This window comes from Arachis ipaensis, chromosome B7, assembly GCF_059453495.1.
Source record: "Arachis ipaensis isolate K30076 ecotype BB chromosome B7, ASM5945349v1, whole genome shotgun sequence".
Lineage (NCBI taxonomy): Eukaryota > Viridiplantae > Streptophyta > Magnoliopsida > Fabales > Fabaceae > Arachis > Arachis ipaensis.
Genome location: NC_142442.1, coordinates 69,344,791 through 69,354,255, shown reverse-complemented (window position 1 = coordinate 69,354,255; position 9,465 = coordinate 69,344,791). Strand labels below are relative to the sequence as shown.

Genomic DNA, 9,465 nt, shown 5'->3' with positions numbered 1-9,465 from the left:
GCGAATAGAGATGCTTTCGTTCCTCTGAACCTCTGCTTTCCTGCTATCTTCATCCAATCAGTCTTACTCCTTTTCATGGCTGGCTTTATGTAATGTATCACCATTGTCAAGAGCTACTTTTGGTCTTCTCTTGGGAAAATGATCCGAATTTCCTGTCACGGCACGGCTAATCGTCTGGAGGTATCACCCTTGTCAATGGTTACATCCTATCCTCTCAGTGAAAGTGGTCAACGCACCCTGTCACGGCACGGCTATTCATCTGTCGGTTCTCGATCATGCTGGAATAGGATTTACTATCCTTTTACGTCTGTCACTACGCCCAGCAATCGCGAGTTTGAAGCTCGTCACAGTCATTCAATCATTGAATCCTACTCGGAATACCACAGACAAGGTTTAGACTTTTCGGATTCTCTTGAATGCCGCCATCATTCTAGCTTATGCCACGAAGATCCCAATATCTCGGACTCGGTCCCCCGTATTGGTAATCTAAGAGATACTCGTTCAATCGAAGGTAGAGCGGAAATGGTTGTCAGGCACGCGTTCATAGGGAATGATGATGATTGTCACGTTCATCACATTCAGATTGAAGTGAGAATGAATATCTTAGAAGTGAAATAAGATGAATTGAATAGAAAAACAGTAGTACTTTGCATTAATCTTTGAGGAACAGCAGAGCTCCACACCTTAATCTATGGAGTGTAGAAACTCTACCGTTGAAAATACATAAGTGAAAGGTCCAGGCATGGCCGAATGGCCAGCCCCCTAAAACGTGATCACAGGATCAGAATACAATCCAAAAGATCCAGGATGACTAATACAATAGTAAAAAGTCCTATTTATAATAAACTAGCTACTAGGGTTTACAGAAGTAAGTAATTGATGCATAAATCCACTTCCGAGGCCCACTTGGTGTGTGCTTGGGCTGAGCTTTAACTTTCCACGTGCAGAGGCCATTTGTGGAGTTGAACACCAAGTTTTGATCCATTTATGGCGTTCAACTCTGGTTTTTTATCCATTTCTGGCGCTGAACTCCAGAATTGGGCAGAGAGCTGGCGTTGAACGCCAGTTTGCGTCATCTAAACTTGGGCAAAGTATGGACTATTATACATTTCTGGAAAGCCCTGGATGTCTACTTTCCAAAGCAATTGAAAGCGCGCCATTTCGAGTTCTGTAGCTCCAGAAAATTCACTTTGAGTGCAGGGAGGTCAGAATCCAACAGCATCAGCAGTCTTCTTCAACCTCTGAATCTGATTTTTGCTCAAGTCCCTCAATTTCAGCCAGAAAATACCTGAAATCACAGAAAAACACACAAACTCCTAGTAAAGTCCAAAAATGTGAATTTAACATAAAAACTAATGAAAACATCCCTAAAAGTAACTAGATCCTACTAAAAACTACTAAAAACAATGCCAAAAAGCGTATAAATTATCCGCTCATCACAACACCAAACTTAAATTGTTGCTTGTCCCCAAGCAACTGAAAATCAAATAGGATAAAAAGAAGAGAATATACTATAAATTCCAAACTATCAATGAAACATAGCTTCAATCATATGAGCGGGACTTATAGCTTTTTGCCTCTTGAATAGTTTTGGCATCTCACTTTATCCATTGAAGTTCAGAATGATTGGCTTCTATAGGAACTCAGAATTCAGATAGTGTTATTAATTCTCCTAGTTCAGTATGATGATTCTTGAACACAGCTATTTTATGAGTCTTGGCCGTGGCCCTAAGCACTTTGTTTTCCAGTATTACCACCGGATACATAAATGCCACAGACACATAATTGGGTGAACCTTTTCAGATTGTGACTCAGCTTTGCTAAAGTCCCCAATTAGAGGTGTCCAGGGTTCTTAAGCACACTCTTTTTTTGCTTTGGACCTTGACTTTAACCGCTCAGTCTCAAGTTTTCACTTGACACCTACACGCCACAAGCACATGGTTAGGGACAGCTTGGTTTAGCCGCTTAGACCAGGATTTTATTCCTTTAGGCCCTCCTATCCACTGATTCTCAAAGCCTTAGGATCCTTTTTATTACCCTTGCCTTTTGGTTTTAAGGGCTATTGGCTTTTTGCTCTTGCCTCTTGGTTTTAAGAGCTTTTGGATTTTTCTGCTTGCTTTTTCTTTTTCTTTCTATTTTTTTCACCTATTTTTTTTTTTTGCAAGCTTTGTTCTTTGCTGCTTTTTCTTGCTTCAAGAATCATTTTTATGATTTTTCAGATTATCAAATAACATGTCTCCTAGTCATCATTCTTTCAAGAGCCAACATATTTAACATTCTTAAACAACAACTTCAAAAGACATGCACTGTTCAAGCATACATTCAGAAAACAAGAAGCATTGTCACCACATCAATATAATTAAGCTAAGTTCAAGGATAAATTCGAAACTCATGTACTTCTTGTTCTTTTGAATTAAAACATTTTTCATTTAAGAGAGGTGAGGGATTCATAGGACATTCATAACTTTAAGACATAGTTACTAACTACTAATGATCATGTAGTGAAGACACAAACATGGATAAGCACATAACATAGAAAACAAAAAACAGAAGAAATAAGAACAAGGAATGAATCCATCTTAGTGATGGTGGCGTTTCCTTCTTGAGGAACCAATGATGTCCTTGAGCTCTTCTATGTCCCTTCCTTGTCTTTGTTACTCCTCCCTCATTGCTTTTTGATCTTCTCTTATTTCATGGAGCATGATGGAGTGCTCTTGATGTTCCACCCTTAATTGTCCTATGTTGGCACTTAATTCTCCTAGGGAGGTGTTGATTTGCTCCCAACAGTTTTGTGGAGGAAAATGCATTTGAGGCATCTCCGGGATCTCATGGTGATGAGCTTCCTGCGCCTCTTGAGCTTCATGAATGGGCTCTCTTGCTTGCTCCATCTTTTTCTTAGTGATGGGCTTCTCTTCCTTAATAGGAATGTCTCCTTCTATGAAAGCTCCAGTTGAGTAACATAGATGGCAGATAAGATGAGAAAAAGCTAGCCTTGCCATGGGGGATGACTTTTTGGCTATTTTGTAGAGTTCATTAGAGATGACTTCATGAACTTCTATTTCCTCTCCAATCATGATGCTATGAATCATGATGGCCCGATCCACAGTAACTTCAGATCGGTTGCTAGTGGGAATGATTGAGCATTGAATGAACTCCAACCATCCTCTAGCCACAGGCTTGAGGTCCAATCTTCTTAGTTGAACCGGCTTGCCTTTGGATTCAATCTTCCATTGAGCTCCTTCCACACATATGTCCATAAGGACTTGGTCCAACCTTTGATTAAAGTTGACCCTTCTAGTGTAGGGGCGTTCATCTCCTTGCATCATGGGCAAGTTAAACGCCAACCTCACATTCTCCGGACTAAAATCTAAGTATTTCCCCCGAACCATTGTAACATAGTTCTTTGGATCCGGGTTCTTACTTTGATCATGGTTCTTGGTGATCCATGTATTGGCATAGAACTCTTGAACCATTAGGATGCCGACTTGTTGGATGGGATTTGTTAGAACTTCCCAACCTCTTCTTTGAATTTCATGTCGGATCTCTGGATACTCATTTCTTTTGAGTTTGAAAGGGACCTCGGGGATCACCTTCTTCTTGGCCACAACATCATAGAAGTGGTCTTGATGGGCTTTGGAGATGAACCTTTCCATCTCCCATGACTCGGAGGTGGAAGCTTTTGTCTTCCCTTTCCCCTTTCTAGAGGATTCTCCGGTCTTAGGTGCCATCAATGGTAATGGAAAAACAAAAAGCTTATGCTTTTACCACACCAAACTTAGAATATTGCTCGCCCTCGAGCAATAAAAAAAAGGATAGAGGAAGAAGAAGAAGAAAATATGGAGAAGAGGGGTGAAGTGTGTTTCGGCCAAGTAGAGAGGAGAGGGTTGTGTTGTGTGAAAATGAGGAAGAATGGAGGGCTATATATAGGGGAGGGAGGGGGTTTAAGGTTCGGCCATTTAGGGTGGGTTTGGGTGGGAAATTGGTTTTGAATTTTGAAGGTAGGTGGAGTTTATGAGGTAGGTTTATGGGGAAGAGTGGATGGATGTGAGTGGTGAAAAGGTGATGGGGAAGAGAGATTGAGGTGATTGGTGAAGGGTTTTTGGGGAAGAGTGTTTATGGGATTGTGTGAAAGAGAGTGGTGAGGGATGAGAAGAAGTGAGTGGAGGTAGGTGGGGATCCTATGGGGTCCACAGATCCTGAGATGATCCTGTGGGGTCCACAGATCCTGAGATGATCCTGTGGGGTCCACAGATCCTGAGGTGTTCAAGGATTTACACCCTTGCACTAAATTAGGCATGTAAAATGCCCTTGCACACAACTCTGGGCGTTCAGCGCCAGGTTGGTGCCCATTTTGGGCGTTCAACGCCCATTTGTTGGCCATTTCTGGCGTTGAACGCCAGAACCATGCTTGTTCTGGGCGTTCAGCGCCCAGATACTGCCCATTTTGGGTGTTCAGCGCCAGAACCATGCTCTGTTCTGGCGTTGAACGCCAAACAGATGCTTCCTCCAGGGTGTGATTTTTCTTCTGCTATTTTTGATTCCGTTTTTAATTTTTTTGTTTATTTTGTGACTCCACATGATCATGAACCTATAAAGACATATAACTAAGAAAAATATAGTTAGATAAAAATTGGGTTGCCTCCCAACAAGCGCTTCTTTAATGTCAATAGCTTGACAGTGGGCTCTCATGGAGCCTCACAGATGTTCAGAGCATTGTTGAAACTCTCCAACACCAAACTTAGAGTTTGGATATAGGAGTTCAACACCATTACAGAGAGTGGCATGAGGTTTATTCCTGAACCAAGGTCACACAGAGCCTTAAAGATCATGGTGCCTATGGTACAAGGTATTATGAACTTTCCAGGATCCTGTTTCTTCTGAGGCAATGTCAGTTGATCCAGATCACTTAGTTCATTGGTAAACAAGGGAGGTTCATCTTCCCAAGTCTCAATACCAAATAATTTGGCATTCGGCTTCATGATTGCAACAAGAAACTTGGCAGTTTGCTCTTCAGTAACATCCTCTTTCTCTTTAGAAGAGGAATACTCATCAGAGCTCATGAAGGGCATAAGGAGGTTCAATGGAATCTCTATGGTCTCTAGATGAACCTCAGAGTCCTTTGGTTCCTCAGAGGGAAGCTCCTTATTGGTCACTGGACGTCCCAGGAAGTCTTCCTCCTTGGGATTCACGTCCTCCTCTCCTTCTTTGGGTTCGGCCATGATGTTTATGTCAATGGCCTTGCACTCTCCTTTTGGATTCTCTTCTGTATTGCTTGGGAGAGTACTAGGAGGGATTTCAGTGATTCTTTTACTCAGCTGGCCCACTTGTGCTTCCAAATTTCTAATGGAAGATCTTGTTTTATTCATGAAACTCACAGTGGCCTTAGATAGATCAGAGACTAGAATTGCTAAGCTAGATGGATTCTGCTCAGAATTCTCTGTCTGTTGCTGAGTGGATGATGGAAAGGGTTTATTATTGTTAAACCTGTTTCTTCCACCATTATTAAAGCCTTGTTGCGGCTTTTGATCCTTCCATGAGAAATTTGGATGATTTCTCCATGATGAGTTATAGGTGTTTCCATAAGGTTCACCTAAGTAATTCACCTCTGCTATTGCAGGGTTATCAGGATCATAAGCTTCTTCTTCAGAAGATGCCTCTTGAGTACTGTTGGATGCAGCTTTCATTCCATTCAGACTCTGGGAAATCATATTGACTTGCTGAGTCAATATTTTGTTCTGAGCCAATATGGCATTCAGAGTATCAACTTCAAGAACTCCCTTCTTCATAGGCATCCCATTACTCACAGGATTCCTCTCAGAAATGTACATGAACTGGTTATTAGCAACCATGTCAATGAGTTCTTGAGCTTCTGCAGGTGTTTTCTTTAGGTGAATGGATCTACCTGCAGAAGTATCCAATGACATCTTTGATATCTTAGATAAACCATCATAGAAGATATCCAGGATGGTCCATTCTGAAAGCATGTCAGAAGGACACTTTTTGGTCAGCTGCTTGTATCTTTCCCAAGCTTCATAGAGGGATTCACCTTCTTTCTGTCTGAAGGTTTGAACATCCACTCTAAGCTTGCTCAGCTTTTGAGGAGGAAAGAACTTAGCTAAGAAAGCCGTGACCAGCTTATCCCAAGAGTTCAGGCTGTCTCTGGGTTGAGAGTCTAACCAGATTCTAGCTCTGTCTCTTACAGCAAATGGGAAAAGCATGAGCCTGTAGACTTCAGGATCTACTCCATTAGTCTTAACAGTATCACAGATCTGCAAGAATTCAGTTAAGAACTGAAAAGGATCTTCAGATGGAAGTCCATGAAACTTGCAGTTCTGCTGCATCAGAGAAACTAATTGAGGTTTCAGCTCAAAGTTGTTTGCTCCAATGGCAGGAATGGAGATGCTTCTTTCATGTAAATTGGAATTAGGTGCAGTAAAGTCACCAAGCATTCTCCTTGCATTATTATTATTTTCGGCCGCCATCTCCTCTTCCTGTTCGAAAGTTTCTGAAAGGTTATCTCTGGATTGTTGTATTTTAGCTTCTCTTAGTTTCCTTTTCAGAGTCCTTTTAGGTTCTGGATCTGCTTCCACAAGAATATTCTTGTCCTTGCTCCTGCTCATATGACAAAGAAGAGGGCACAGAAAAATAATAATAATAGGGATCCTTTTTACCACAGTATAGAGGTTCCCTTATTTGAGTAGAAGAAAAAAAAAAGAAATTCGAACACAGATAGAAGAGGGGGTTCGAATTTGATGAGTGATGTGAGGAAGAGATGTTAGTAGATGAACAAATAAATAGAATAAGATGAGAGAGAGAGAGAGGATTTTCGAAAATAATTTTTTTGAAAAAGAGTTAGTTGATTTTTGAAAATTGTTTTTGAAAAAGGGTAGTGATTTTCGAAAATTAAGATTTAAAATTGAATTAATTAGTTAATTAAAAAGAAATTTTGAAAAAGGGGGGAGATATTTTTGAAAATTAGAGAGAGAGAGTTAGTTAGGTAGTTTTGAAAAAGATAAGAAATAAGCAAAAAGTTAGTTAGTTAGTTGAAACAAATTTTGAAAAGATAAGAAGTTAGGAAGTTAGAAAAGATATTTTGAAATCAAATTTTTGGAAAAGGTGAGATAAGAAGATATTTTTGAAAAGATATGATAGAAATTAGTTTTTGAAAAAAAATATTTGATTTTTAAAAATACAATTAATGACTTGATTCACAAGAAATCACAAGATATGATTCTAAAACTTAAAGTTTGAATCTTTCTTAACAAGCAAGTAACAAACTTGAAATTTTTGAATCAAAACATTAATTGTTATTGTTATTTTCGAAAATTTGATATAAAAATAAGAAAAATATTTTTGAAAAATATTTTTGGAATTTTCGAAAATAACTAAGAAATTTGAAAAAGATTTGATTTTTGAAAAAGATTTTGAAAAAGATAAGATTTTCAAATTGAAAATTTGATTTGACTCATAAGAAACAACTTGATTTTAAAAATTTTTGAAAAAGTCAAATCTAATTTTCGAATTTATGAGAGAGAGAAAGGGAAAGATATTTTTTTTATTTTTGAATTTTTATGATGAGAGAGAAAAACAAGAAAAATGATGCAATGCATGAGAGTTATGGATCAAAACAATGAATGCATGCAAGAATGCTATGAATGTCAAGATAAACACCAAGAACACTATGAAGATCATGATGAACATCAAGAACATATTTTTGAAAAATTTTTAATGCAAAGAAAACATGCAAGACACCAAACTTAGAATTCTTTAATGCTTAGACATAAAGAATTCAAGAATGCATATGAAAAACAAGAAAAGACACAAAACATGCAAATACAGAGATCAAACAAGAAGACTTACTAAGAACAACTTGAAGATCATAAAGAACACTATGAATGCATGAATTTTCGAAAAATGCAAGATGCACATGCAATTGACACCAAACTTATAACATGACTCAAGACTCAAACAAGAAACAGAAAAATATTTTTGATTTTTATGATTTTCTAAATTTTTTTGTATTTTTTTTTTTTTGGATTTTTCGAAAATTAATTGAAAAAGGAAAATAAGGATTCCAAAATTTTTAATATGAATTCCAGGAATCTTGCATTCTTAGTCTAAAACTTCAGTCCAGGAATTAGACATGGCTCACTGGCCAGCCAAGCTTTCAATGAAAGCTCCGGTCCAAAACACTAGACATGGCCAATGGCCAGCCAAGCTTCAGCAAGATATCAGAATATACTGCTCATTACTTATCAAATATGTAACTTGCCTCTATGCTGATGGTTTGGAAGCCTCAGTCCAAAAGAATTTAGACATGGCTTTGCAGCCAGCCAGGCTTCACATGCTTCATGAAACACTAGAATTCATTCTTAAAAATTTTGAATAAAAATTTTTTTTCTTTTTTTTTTTCGAAAACAGGTGAAAAAATTTTGAAATATTTTTGAAAAACTTTTGACAAGAAAACAAAAAGAAAATTACCTAATCTGAGCAACAAGATGAACCGTCAGTTGTCCAAACTCGAACAATCCCCCGCAACGGCGCCAAAAACTTGGTGCGCAGAAATTGTGATTACACTTTGATTATGTAAAATTCATCGCTCTTTCTTTCCCTGGTAATGGCGCCAAAAATATGATGCCAATACCATGGTTCACAACTTCGCACAACTAACCAGCAAGTGCACTGGGTCGTCCAAGTAATACCTTACGTGAGTAAGGGTCGAATCCCACGGAGATTGTTGGTATGAAGCAAGCTATGGTCACCTTGTAAATCTCAGTCAGGCGGATATAAAATAGTAATGGAGTTTTCGAAAATAATTAATAAAATAGGGATAGAAATACTTATGTAAATCATTGGTGAGAATTTCAGATAAGCGAATAGAGATGCTTTCGTTCCTCTGAACCTCTGCTTTCCTGCTATCTTCATCCAATCAGTCTTACTCCTTTCCATGGCTGGCTTTATGTAATGTATCACCATTGTCAAGAGCTACTTTTGGTCTTCTCTTGGGAAAATGATCCAAATTCCCTGTCACGGCACAGCTAATCGTCTGGAGGCATCACCCTTGTCAATGGTTACATCCTATCCTCTCAGTGAAAGTGGTCAACGCACCCTGTCACGGCACGGCTATTCATCTATCGGTTCTCGATCATGCTGGAATAGGATTTACTATCCTTTTACGTCTGTCACTACGCCCAGCAATCGCGAGTTTGAAGCTCGTCACAGTCATTCAATCATTGAATCCTACTCGGAATACCACAGACAAGGTTTAGACTTTCCGGATTCTCTTGAATGCCGCCATCATTCTAGCTTATGCCACGAAGATCCCAATATCTCAGACTCGGTCCCCCGTATTGGTAATCTAAGAGATACTCGTTCAATCGAAGGTAGAGCGGAAATGGTTGTCAGGCACGCGTTCATAGGGAATGATGATGATTGTCACGTTCATCACATTCAGGTTGAAGTGCG

General features: G+C 38.9%; 1 non-coding gene across 1 annotated transcript; it reads left to right on the top strand.

Moving 5' to 3' along the window:
• Window positions 1–5,978: 5,978 nt before the first annotated feature.
• On the top strand, window positions 5,979–6,086 carry LOC148552922 (small nucleolar RNA R71). Its single transcript, XR_015893694.1, has one exon. It is a non-coding gene; the product is annotated as a small nucleolar RNA R71 (small nucleolar RNA).
• Window positions 6,087–9,465: the final 3,379 nt, after the last annotated feature.